Consider the following 13,883-nt stretch of genomic DNA (forward strand, 5'->3'; position numbering starts at 1 on the left):
TTATTAAAGATGTGTAGTGTATTACATAAAGGAGGGTTGTATAAGCTCCTTTTGATAGGTAATTTGTATGGGGTGTACACTAACATCCGAATCATTGTCATCAAAACCAACACTGTTATTCTCTGTCCGAACCCTCTGATGCAAAAGTTTAAGGTTTAACTTTCTTGTATACAACCTCAAATCTATAAGCAAAGCAGAAATATCTGCAAGGAAAGCTGGAATGAATGAAAAGCCTAACTGATACTAGGCTGATACTGCTGTTTGAAAAACATCTCAATTAAATTAAACACTTCTGAGTTGGAGAAACAATGTGCACTGCAACATGGTTAGAGTGTTCATAATAACTAGAGTTAGAGTGCTTATCTTTTGCGATCTAGATCGCAGAATACAGTCACTGTGGTTTCACTTTGACATGAATAAAGGTAAGGTGGTTACAACACTGTGGTGAGTCTATCCCAGTAGCTGACATTAGAGGAGTAACCTCACAGATCACTTAAAAGATCTCCCTGTAGCAGACCCCACAGAAGTGCAGAGGGGCTCGGCAGGATAAGCTGAAGACTTTTAATTGTCATTGGAAAGTGTGGATTAAACTCATCTTACCAAAACCTGGACAAGTGGCTTACAAATGGATATACAGTTGTCTGGATGGCCAATGGGCACACCCTTACAAGCCATTTGAAATGCCAGGACCCACTAAACCAAGTTCCAAAATACGGAAACTGAATGGCCAAAAGAACAGACTTACATATACCAAGTTCAGGATGCCATTTCTTGAAATATCCCCCCCCCCCCCCCCCGAGGTATGCTGACCTTGGAGTTGGTATATACAAGTTCGGGGGGGGGGGGAGTGTTTAGCCTCCCCCTGCAAAAAAATAAGTTTAAAGGAGAAGAGCAATTGTTTTGAAATTTGGTTTTCTAATAGATTTTTTGGTCTTTTTTTTCTGGCTCGTTAGCACTTGGCACCGAGTGCCAACATTTCATTAGGGGGCCAAAGAAATCAGTGCTAAACATAAGGTGCTGTACTAGCTGATGAAGTACACAGTAATTCTTTTACAGAACAGCAGGACAATGAAAAGGAAGCAGAGCACAACACAGTATGATCAGAAATTGCATGCACAGCTGCACTGTCAAGTATATTCAATAAAAAGAAAATTGACATTGTATAATTTCAATAATACAGCCAGAAGTCAGATGGTGGTACCCTTTTGATTAACATCTTCCTATAATAGCGTGAGGATTCTGGAAACACACAACTTCATAATAAGTGTTGTACTAGAAAGGGAATTTTAATACAGCCACAATGGGTATTGTTTTAAGGAATAGTGATAATGCAATATAGAATATCATTATATTATTAAGTAAGCTTCCAATGTGTGCTATACTTCTACAGCAATGGCAGTGATCTACTGTTACCACCTGTGCCATTTTATGCAGGACAGTCTTTAATTGGAAGGTTGCGTCCTGTGTGAAAAGCAACAAAAATGGCAAATATCCTGAGATTTTAGGGCAGAAATGTTTCCCAAGTTCCCTTTAAATGTTGCATGAAACAATTATTTTATATTTGAAACACCTACTTTAAATTCTACTAAAATGAGTTTTTAGTTTGGCAATAAACTGAAATCCAGTCCTTTGCTCTAGATATAGGTGTGTTTTTGTCTTGCAAAATCTCTTATTTCCATAAAAAAGTCACACTTTGGCCATTTGGAGAGATAGCAGCCCTACAGCGACACTGTGAAACTGTGTAAGATCAGTATATGAAGACAGGCAGTAGCACACATGCAAGAAAATGTTGCATTCATCTTCTGTTGATTTGTCATGGTGGACAAGACATAACAGAATATGCAGATGTAAACAGAATAGGATAGTGGTTCTGTCACTGCTCTGACATCACTAGTATGTGGAATGGCAACAACAATTTGAACGGTATCATGCAGGACTGATTGTCAAACAATGAATCAGGCACTTATCGACAGTTGCAAAAGCCTGCACAGTATGCTGGTAAACGGCTACACATCATCATTTCCACTATAGGTTTATAGAGGACAGTGGAACGAAGCACATATGCATACATACAATTGTAAGGTAGATAAAGAAGGAAAATTGCTTAAGAACATATCCCTACAATGCAGTAATTCATCAAGATGCAGCAAATAGAACAGGAAATGTCTTGACTAGCAGATAGAAGTCTGCAGAAAATAAAATATAGGTTTGTAGGAGGTTACTAGACTACCGGCCCTAGAGCCCTTACAAGATAGCTATATTTATCCTGAGTTCTCCAACTGTCGGTGGTTAAGTGAGTGCAGATCGCAGAGGTAAGGGTCTGCGATAGTTGATAATGACTTCCTCTGTTCAGGAAGGATGTGAGCACCACCCAAGAATGATCTGCAACCCATCTGCTGATCTAGGTTGCATCTGAAGAGGATCAGTGAGGGGCTCGGTTTAAATTAAAAGGGATAAATGAGCGTGTCTAATGTTTGAACTTTGCATCACTCATGTTCCTACAGAGCTAGAAGCAGTCAGGTCATAAAACAAGGTCACTTTGCTACTACTGAGAAATCAGCACATTACCCTAGAAAATAAAACAGAAGACTCTCTCAACTGTGTTTCACCACTGCAGCACAACCATGATATTTTTACAGAGTTACCTACAGGTCAGATGTAGTGTTGTCGTCTCACAGTAAGACGCTGTCCGGTTCGATTCTCAGCTACAGCGTCTTCTGCGTGGAGACATGCGTGAATGGGCGTACCTTCGTTGAAGGTTGTGCGTCAGAGCTGGTAACTCGGCATGTAAAAATCAACACCAATCATTAGCGGACCGGAGTTCTACTGAGGCGACCCCTAACCGGGAAAAGTCGAAAGACAAAGACCTACAGGTCAGATGGCCATTAGCCAAAAGCTAGTATTTACAGATCGAAAAACATTACAACACTAAAAAAAAAAAAAAAAAGAAAGAAAGAGAAGACTGCTTCTTCTACTGTTTGAAACTTGCTTTCTACAGAGCAAGTTGCAGTCATTTCAGAAATCAGCATAAAATAAAATATGAAATGAAAAGAACAGAAAACTCTTGTTTACTAGTGTTTTAGCCCTGCATTACTCGGATACTTTCCTGCAAGGTAGTAGTAAGTCAGGTCATGAAATTCCTGAAGGCTACCCCCCCCCCCCCCCGAGTTTAAAAAGCACAGGTGAAACTAATGAATGACTAGTGAGAACTGTTTTGAGTACAAGATCCAATCTGTCTAACACCTTTAAAACTTTCCTGTAAGCACCCGCCCCCAACCCACACAGCCAAAGCTATGACATGCTCAGAAAGCAAGACTGAAAATGTAAATAAAGGCCAGAATTGTTTGTCTTTCGGCTTTTTCCCGGTAAGGGGTCGCCACAGCAGAACTCCGGTCTGCTAATGACTGGCAGTAGATTTTTACGAAACGCCGAGGTGCCAGCTCGACGCCCAGCCTTCAACGAAGGGACGCCCACTTACGTACGCATGTCTTTGGAACGCAACCTAACTGCGGGGGGGACATGCAGACTCCACACAAAAGGCACTCCCAAGCCAAGCCGAGAATCGAACGGGAGAACCTCTTGCTGTGAGGTAACAACGCTACTGCCGTACCACCGTGGCTCTTTTAAATAAAGGCCAGAATCAACACCAAAAATCCCTGTGACTGTCTTAAGTCTGCAGCAATGTTGCAAAGTTACTCCTCTTTACTAAGATGGATAAACTATAACAAATATGCCCTTAAAAATGTAGTAAACAGTAGAATCAGTAAAAATATGGGTAAATTACGTTGATGGTTTCAGTATGAGCTATGAAAATTCAATAACCTCGCACAATGAAACAAAACAAACAGTTAATGATCGTACTGTACAGACTTCACATTACTTTATTGGGTACCACATGCTTAAGAAGGAAAACATACATCAGTGTGTGCATGTCAGAAAAATACTACAGTAAACAAGGTATACGGCCACAATTCCAAAACAGAAGCATTAGAGTCACGTATGCAATAATTACACATTAACATGGCACTTACCTCAACACATCAGTTTAGAATAAAAGGATTTAACATGCAGTTTATAAACTGCAGCAAAAACACACTTACTTGACTGACTAAAGTAAATTAATGCTGTTTTCCCTGGCTGCAAAACATTAAAATATTCCTGCAGAGTAAGAGCTGGTATTTTATGAGCATTTTGTGCCACAGTGCCACTGCACACACACGAAAGAAACAGGAAACAGAAAATCCAGATCATCCTTTACAATACAGGCTTTAGCACAGGGATGTAAACGCATATGGAATTTTGCACCACTTGGGCAGACTGTGTCATAGGTCAAATGATCACAATTCCATCTGAAAAAAATCACCAGAAAGAATGACAATTACAAATACAGTGCAACATATTTGAAAGGATTATGAAGTAAACGAAATAAAAAACATATTCAACATTCTGTTTGCTTTAACTGCTTAACACACCAAGATGTTACGTGACAACCATAATCTTGCCAACCTTCATGAGGACATTACATACTGATTTGGCAACATCAAAAAATTAGTACTGTTCAACTTCAGAACAGCAAGGATTTTTGTATGGACAAAAAAGAAAAAAACTATTGGAGGAGACTCCGCAAGGGATGATCATTCCAGCTGCCTTTTGGCTTTTCAGTAACCTCAATATCAAAAGAAACAATAGTGCACTGCACAAATCAGATTAAAGGCACCAGATTTCATCAACAATATATTACAGCAAACCTGTCCAAGCATGCTAAATGAATTCCACACATGATCCATAAACTTTCATTTTTAAGAAAACCTTTCCCTGCAAAAATTCTCAGTCTTATCTATGGCCATTTGTCAGGTCCTGAAGGTTTTTTTTTTTATTTTATTTATAAAACTCAACAGGAGTAGAGCACTAATCACACTGGACCAATTTCAGTTTCAGTCCAGAAAGTGAACACACTTCAAGTGGAAAAAATAAAATTAAACTTGTATAATAAGAGCATAGTAAAAACAAAAGAATAGTTAATTATACAATGGCTGGCAATTAGCATTCCAAAACATGCACACTGATTGGCCAGCCCAACCAGCGTGCCCACTGTAAATCAGAGATGTACAAATGGAAAAAGCTCTGGTCACCCAGACTTTTTCCATTAGTATATGTCCCGATATTTTTTTGTTTGTGTGAGCACAGGTAGCAACGGAGAAAGGAAGATCTCTGTTGCTTTAACCTTGCTATGTTATACATTTAACAAAGTGAGATAGAAGATATTTCCCCATGTTAAACTCGTTTAACATAGCGAGATAGCTTTAGAAAAGCAACGGAGATCTTCCTTTCTCCGTTGCTTCCTCTACACAGCTCTGATGTACTGCATAAGCATGGGAACACAAGTTCCGCAAGCATGCGCAGTACATCAGAAAAAGCCCCAGGATAGCTGGAAACCGCAGAAGGGCACCACGGAGGTATTATACAAAGGCATTATTTAAGAAAAGTATTATTTTTCTTAAATAATGTCAATGTGTAATAGCAATAGCCCACGTCTGGGTGTGGGTAATGCTAGATTTACCCACTTTTGTCTTTGTTTGGTCACTCTGGCTTCCCACCCACACCAACCGTGGGTAAATCTAGCATTACCCACACCCATACGTGGGTTATTGCTTAATTATATAACAGAAAAATTATTTAAGAAGGTTGTCAATAGAAACCACTATATACAATATTTTCATCAGTTACAGTAGCAACATGTTAGGAATTACAGAATAGATGGTGTACTGAAAATGATAGGCAGTATGTGTCTGAGATTAGGGAGACCGGGTTCTGTAACCAGAAGCAGAATATTTATAAGAAGCTTGTGCTGTGAAATGTTCATTAAGATGTGCCTGAATGGAGAAATTAGGGATGTCTTTTGAGGGAAGATCCCTCCAGAGTTTGGGTCCAAGGGTAGAAAGCAAGTGGTTAGAGCACTGAAGTAAAGTTTTGTGCGCTTGAAAGAGAGGCCCTAAAGTGACTATGAAAACTAAGATTATATGACGGAGGCTGTCTAAGTAAGCCAAAAGGAAAGAAAACAGCAGTTTCAAGAGCCAAGGACTAGATTAACCTGTTTCGGAAATGGCAGTTGCTGGCTTTGGCTAGTGTAGGACAGTTATGTTCACACTTTGAGGAAAGGGTAATAAAACAGCAGATGGAGCTGAAGACTATTTGGAGTCTTGTTTGGAGGCAGATGCTACAAGAGGTAGGCAGTACTCAAGCTGGGCTAGAAGAATCCCTTTGCTAATAGTATTTCGTGTTGAACGGGAAAGTACGACTTCAGAACATTATGTTAGCTCTTAAAAACAAAGTAGCACAAGTGGGATGGCTCATGCAAAGTTGCACATTTTATTTTAGCTCATCATTTTCACTGTGGCAGGTACTACATGGCCTAATGAATGAGACATCAGTCTGCAACATCCTGTTCTCTGTACTCCTGAAGTTGTGCACCCACTAGAACAAAGTAAAACATCTTCCACTGTGTAGTTTAATATTGATAAAACCACTGCTAAAAACATGCCAACAAGCACATATCATGTAACTATTATAAAAAAGCAAGAAGGATTAAAGTCACTCTTGACTGTATTAGAGCTCCCCAATTTATTAGTAACAAAATAAGTCACACTTAGCATAATGTACTGGATAATTCAACAGTTAAATCAGATCAGTATGTAATGTGAACTAATGAAATAAATGCAAGGAGTAGTAATTTTATATGTGCACTGTTGGTCTTGGTTTCTTATGATTCAACATGCTAAACATGGTTAGTATAATGATGGCCATTCATTTGAACCTTCAGAATAGAAGATGAGAAATTTATTGATGTATTTTAAATAAGTAAACTCAGAATGTAGAGAGGTACAGATACCCTGGCGTTTCAAAACAAACAAACCAATGCAAATTCCTTTGCCAGTGCACTGAAAACTACAAGTCAAATGAGTTAAACAAAAAGACACTGTATAAAATCAAGACAATACACAGTTATTTGAAGAAAATTGCCACTTTATACTTTTTCCTCAGATTTAGCAAACTTTTAAAAATTCAGTCTTACAAACTTCAAAACTACACCAAAACATATAAAGTAAAAGACTCACAATACCCGATGGCCAGGACCTATGGACTGATCAACAAATGCTTGCTGAAAAATATTTTCACTATTGCTGTGCAGTTTTAAGAGAATACATCATACTTTTTGTTACCTCCCACTACATTTTCTATCAACTGGAACAAAATGAAATGTACACACTTAACCAATCTTTATTAAAGAACCTCTCTGGAACAGTTATTTAAGTGCCAACCTAATTACCGCCCCATAAGCTTAACAAGTCTAGTCTGCAAAGCTATGGAGAGGATCATAATGGAGCTCATAAACAAAGATATAGGGGACTTGCAGACATTGGACCCGACCCAGTTTGGCTTTGTCAAGGGAAGATCATGCCTTTTGAACTTGGTCGACTTCTTCGAAACAGTCACCAAGGCCATTGATGAGGGAAAGGCAGTCCATACAGCCTACCTTGACCTTGCAAAGGTTTTTGACACAATACCCCACTCGGGTATTGTAGAAAAACTTACCAGCTTAAATGTAAACCCATATGTCACAAGATGGGTTGCAAACTGGCTTAAGGACAGAACCCACAGGGTTAGAGTTGCTGGCTCTGTGTCAGACTCCAAGCCGGTCACAAGTGGTGTCCCACAGGGCTCGGTCCTTGGCCCCTATTGTTTGGCATCTACTTCTCAGAAGTACAGGCCAACATAGGAGGACTTTGTTGACAAAGTTTGCAGACGACTGCAAACTGGGCCATAGTGGAAAGTGCATCAGACACGGATATCCTTCAGAAGGGACTCACGGAAACAGATAGCTGGTGCCAGAGCCATGGCCTGAAGTTAAACGCCAAAAATGTATAGTCATACCCTTCGAAAACAAGGTAACCAAGCTACCATATAGGTGGCAATCCACTAAGCACAGAAGAGGTTATCAGGGGCCTGGGGACCCAGGTTGACAGTGGCCTTTCTTTTGACACTCACATTGCTAAAGTGGTTAGAAAGACCTTCTACATTGCCCACCTGATCATGAAGGGATTCCCATCCAGATCTAGTGAGGTTATTGTTCCCCTGTACTCTTCACTTATCAGACCAATGATCGAGTACAATGCCCCATTCGGGATGTATCTCACCCGACATCTGCAGCAATTGGAGAGACCCCAAAAGTTCCTCACCAAAAGGATAAAGGGACTCCAAAATCTGTCATATGCTGCCAGATTGAAGAAACTCCAGCTCTATTCAGTCGCATACCGTCTGCTCAGAGGTGACATGTGCCTGACATACAAGGCCATGTCCAACCCGCAATTAATGGACATGCTCCACCTCAAAATCCAAATCCACCAAAACCACTAGAGCAAGCGACTTAAACCTTAGCACGGATATAAATAGGACGTGCTGGAGGGATAGATTTATCACTCAGAGACTACCTATGCTGTGGAATAAAATCCCGGTCCATGTGAGGCAGAGCACCTCGCTGACTCTGTTCAAGAGAAATCTAGACCTGTGGATGGGAGATCGTAGGTTTACCCCGGGAATCATCTCTGTGTCACTGCTGGACAGAGGCACAACAAACTAATGGGCACAGTATTTTTTCATATAAGGGGTGGCGTAAGCCACAAAAATTTGGGCTAGGCTTATAAATGCCTTAGGGCAGATAGCCTAGTATAAACCTATGAACCTATGAACCTTGGGGAGATCAAGGAACAAGCAATATTCAAGACTTGAAGAAAAAGTGTACAAAATGTTTTCAGTTAAACAAAGAAAAATTGGAAATATCTTTTCAGTTCTTTACTGGATCTCACCATGAAGAGATTTAAAAAAATAAATCATACAAAAATAAAAATATCACTCTTAAAAATATAAAATAAAGCTGCTACAGCTCTTTGCTGCATATAAACTTAATATGCAGCTACAAAAAAGTAATATATTGCCTTTAAAAAGTTTATACACCAAGTTGCTTAACAAATGCTAGGAAACAAGAAAGACAAAACAACTAAAACGATTTTAAGGTTTAGCAATTCCCTAGACAGTTAGAAAAGGTTTAATAATAAGGCAACAAAGATGGTAGCAGTGTGTAAGCAGCAAAAAACAAGAGTTTTGCGCAGTGAAGAGTTTAAAGTTAGTGAAAACCTGCAAACTACTGTAACATTTTTAAAAGAAGTTGCTAGCTAAAGTGCACATCACACCCAGAACATCAACCTGAATCTTCTTCTTTCGACTGCTCCCATTAGGGGTCGCCACAGCAGATCAACTGTTGCCATTTCTTCCGGTCCTCAGCATCTTGCTCTGTCACACCAACCACCTGCATGTCCTCTCTCACCACATCCATAAACCTCATCTTAGGCCTTCCTCTTTTCCTGTTACCTGGCAGCTTTATCCTTAGCATCTTTTTCCCAATATACTCTGCATCCCTCCGCAGCACATGTCCAAATCAACGTAATCTTGCCTCTCTGTCTCCAAACCTTCCAACCTGGGCTGACCCTCTAATATACTTATTCCTAATCCTGTCCACCCTCGTCACACCCAGTGCAAATCTTAACATCTTCAACTCTGCCACATCAAGCTCTGACTCCTGCCTTTTTGTCAATGCCGCTGTCTCTAACCCATATAAAACATAGCTGGCCTCATTACCCTCTTGTAGACCTTTCCTTTCACTCTTACTGGTACTTGTCTGTCACAAATCACTCCTGACACTCTTCTCCACCCACTCCATCCTGCCTGTACTCTCTTCTTCACCTCTCTTCCACACTCACCATTACTCTGAATTGTTGATCCCAAGTATTTAAACTCATCCACCTTCGCCACCTCTACTCCCTGCATCCTCACCATTCCTCTATCCTCCCTCTCAATCACACATATATTCTGTCTTAGTCCTGCTGACCTTCATTCCTCTTCTCTCTAGAGCATATCTCCACCTCTCCAGGGTCTCCTCTACCTGTTCCCTGCTCTCACTACAGATCACAATTTTATCTGCAAACATCATAGTCCACAGGGACTCCTGTCTGATCTAGTCTGTCAACCAGTCCATCACCATTACAAATAAGAAAGGGCTTAGAGCTGAACCTTGATGTAATCCCACCTCCACCTTAAATGCATCCGTCACTCCCACCACACACCTCACCACTGTCACACTACCCTCGTACATATCCTGTACCACTCGTATACTTCTCTGACACTCCAGACTTCCTCATACAATACCACAACTCCTCTCTAGACACCCTGTCATATGCTTTCTCTAAATCCACAAAGACACAATGCAACTCCTGACATTCCCTGTAATTCAACAACACTCTCAAAGCAAACATCGCATCTGTAGTGCTCTTTCCTGGCATGAAAGCATACTGCTGATCACTAATCATCACCTCCCTTCTTAACCTAGCTTCCACTACTCTTTCCCATAACTTCATGCTGTGACTGATTAATTTAATCCCTCTGTAGTTACTACAGCTCTGCACATCACCCTTATTCTTAAAAATCGGTACCAAAACACTTTCTCCATTCCTCAGGCTTCCTCTCACTTTCCAAGATTTCATTAAACAATCTAGTTAAAAACTCCACTGCCATTTCACCTAAATACCTCCATGCTTCCACAGGTATGTCATCTGGGCCGACAGCCTTTCAGTTCTTCATCCTCTTCATAGCTATCCTTACTTCCTCCTTGCTAATCCACTGCATTTCATGATTCACTATCCTCACATCATCCAACCCTCTCTCCCTCTCATTCTCTTCATTCATCAGCCCCTCAAAGTACTCTTTCCATCTGCTCAACACACTCTCCTCTCTTGTGAGTATGTTTCCCTCATTATCCTTTATCACCCTTACCTGCTGCCCATCTTTACTAGCTCAGTCCCTCTGACTAGCCAATCGGTACAGGTCCTTTTCTCCCTCCTTACTGTCCAACCTTTTATACAACTCATCATACGCCTTATCCTTAGCCTTCGCCACCTCTCTCTTTGCCATGCACTTCATCTCCTTATACTCTTGTCTTTCTTCATCTCTCCGACAATCCCACTTCTTCGCCAACCTCTTTCTCTGTATACTCTCCTGTACTTCTTCATTCCACCACCAGGTCTCCTGGTCCTCCTTCCTCTTTCCAGATGTTACACAAAGCACCTATCTAGCCATCTCTCTCACTAGCTCAGCTGTAGTTACCCAGCTATTCGGTAACTCTTCACTGCCACCCAGTGCCTGTCTTAACTCTTCCCTGAACATCACCTCACAATTACCATTTTTCAATTTCCACCATTTGATCCTTGGTGCTGCCCTCACACTCATCCTCCTCCTCCTCTTGATCACCAATGTCATTCTACAAACCACCATCCTATGCTGCCTAACTACACTTTCCCCTGCCACCACTTTACAGTCTCCAATCTCCTTCAGACTGGCCCTTCTACATAAGATATAATCCACCTGTGTGCATCTTCCTCCACTCTTGTATGTCACCCTATGCTCCTCCCTCGTTAAAATACGTATTCAACACAGCCATTCCATCCTTTTCACAAAATCCACTACCATCTGAACTTCTGCATTCCTTTGTTTAACACCATACCTACCCATCACTTCCTCATCCCCTCTGTTCCCTTCACCAACATGCCCATTGAAATCTGCTCCAATCACCAGTCTCTCACCTTTGGGTACAGTCATCACCACTTCATCCAACTCACTCCAAAATTTTTCTCTCTCATTCATCGCACACTCAACTTGTGGAGCATATGCACTAGCAACATTCATCATTACACCATCAATTTCCAGCTTCATAAACATCACTCTATCCGACACTCTTTTCACCTCCAAAACACTCTTAGCATACTGTTCCTTCAGGATAATGCCTACGCCATTTCTCCTCCCATCCACACCATGATAAAACAATTTGAACCCGCCTCAGTGATACACCTAGCCTTGCTCCCCTTCCATCTGGTCTCTTGCACATGGTGTAACTCATTCTAAGCCTTTTGGTTTAAACACTTGGGCTTCGGACCAGTTAGTTGTTTTGCACTGAGAGGTTTGTGGTCTGCACTGTTGTGGCAGAACAGGTAGCTTACATCCTTCTAGGTTGAGAACTGCTGATTGGGGGCTCAGTGTCTGTTATTCTAAAAGTGTATTAATTCTGGTTTAAGCACTTGGGCTTTCAAGCCAGTTATTTTACATTAAGAGGGTTTGTGGTCTGCACTCTTGTGGGAGGAGAGGCTGGACTCTGCCCTTCTGAGCTGGGAATTTCTGGTTAAAGGCTTACAGTGCATGCATATCTGAACTGTTTCTTACTGAAGTTGGTGCTTGTTTGCTGTGGCATAGACTGGATTCGGGCCTGCTGGATCTAGCTTTGTTTGTGTAACTTGAGCACTAATCCAGACATTCTCTAAAGTATTCAATGGTATTTATTACTGCTTGGTTGTAACTTGATTAAAGTGTAGCTATCATTCAAGTCTTTTGGATTAAGCACTTGGGCTTCAGACCAGTTGTTTTACATTAGGAAGGTTTGTGGCAAGCACTGTGGTGGCAGGACAGGTAGCTTTCATCCTTCTAAGTTGGGAACTGCTGATTGAGAGCCCAGTGTCCAAGTGTATTAGTTCTGGTTTAGGCACTTGGGCTTCAGGCCAGTTATTTTACATTAAGAAGGTTCGTGGACTGCACTCTTGTGGGAGAAGAGGCTGGACTCTGCCCTTCTGAGCTGGGAATTTTCTGGTTAAAGGTTTATAGTGCCTGAATATTTGAACTGTATCTTACTGAAATTGGTTCACCTTGTTTGCTCTAGCATAGACTAGATCCAGGCCTACTGAATCTAGCTTTGTTTATATACTTGTTGTTTGTTTGCTTGTTATTTCCTGGAAGCTAATTCACCTAATAACTTCTCAGCGCTTCTGTGGATCACTAGTGATATCTGCATTGCTTACTGTACTTATTTCCTTGTTTCACTTGAAAGAAAGTTACTGTTTGTCGTTTTGCATTTAGTTACTTGTATCACATTGCACTCAAGTTACCTGGCACTTGCTCACTAAAGCAATTATATAAGTCAGCACTAAAAATTAAAAGCACTACACCCTCACTCCCCACTGGCCCTTGTTTTCAATTAAGGATTTCAATATTATTCTAGCATGTCCAAAGGTCAGTTGTCAATCTCCTCTCCGGTCCAGCTGGTGAATCTGGGAATCTTGAGGCAATGTTATAACTGCCTCATGTACACAGACAACCCTCTCCTCCTCCCACATAACACAAATACTTGAGAGATGCAGCTATTTAGCCAAACTGGAGGCTGAGCTCTCTCAACTCAGGACTGGCAAGACCAGACAGGAGGAGAAGGCAACTACACACACCACAAAACCAGCCTCACATAATGCTACCACTCCACTGAATCAAACACATAAACACACAAAGACATACTGGAGGCTCTGAGTAAAATTTACCTAAACAGCAGAGGCCTCCAAAACAGACACCCAAACAACTGCTACCTCAAGACACCCCACAAGCAACACATAAACCACAAAAGCAGTGTGCAAAGCAGTCACAGCCCTTAAGGCCAAATACAACACCAAACATACTTGTCATAGGTGACTCCATAGTCAGACACACTGACGTCCCACTCACCAGGCTGAACAAGGAGAGGGTCACAGTAAGCTGCCTATCGGGCGCTAGAATCCGCCACATAACACAAGCACTGGTCACTCCACAGCAAGTACAAATATGACACAGTCATTGTCCATGCTGGTGTGAACGACCTGAGACGCACCTCCCTGGACTGCATGAAAAGAGACATAGAGGAGCTCTCTGATTATGTAGCCCAGGCAGGTATGACCCTAACCCTGAGCAGTATCCTTCCTTCACCA

At 41.3% G+C, this 13,883-nt stretch overlaps 1 long non-coding RNA gene across 1 annotated transcript in view; it reads right to left on the reverse strand.

The window, feature by feature from the left end:
- The window catches only part of LOC122804463, a 171,684-nt gene that overhangs the window by 64,248 nt on the left and 93,553 nt on the right, over window positions 1–13,883 (reverse strand). Inside the window, exon 2 of the long non-coding RNA XR_006365222.1 lies at window positions 4,101–4,349. This is a non-coding gene — a long non-coding RNA (uncharacterized LOC122804463). The remainder of the gene's footprint in view (window positions 1–4,100; window positions 4,350–13,883) is intronic.

Source organism: Protopterus annectens, chromosome 6.part0, assembly GCF_019279795.1.
Source record: "Protopterus annectens isolate FY-2018-M chromosome 6.part0, PAN1.0, whole genome shotgun sequence".
In the NCBI taxonomy this organism is placed as follows: Eukaryota; Metazoa; Chordata; order Ceratodontiformes; family Protopteridae; genus Protopterus; species Protopterus annectens.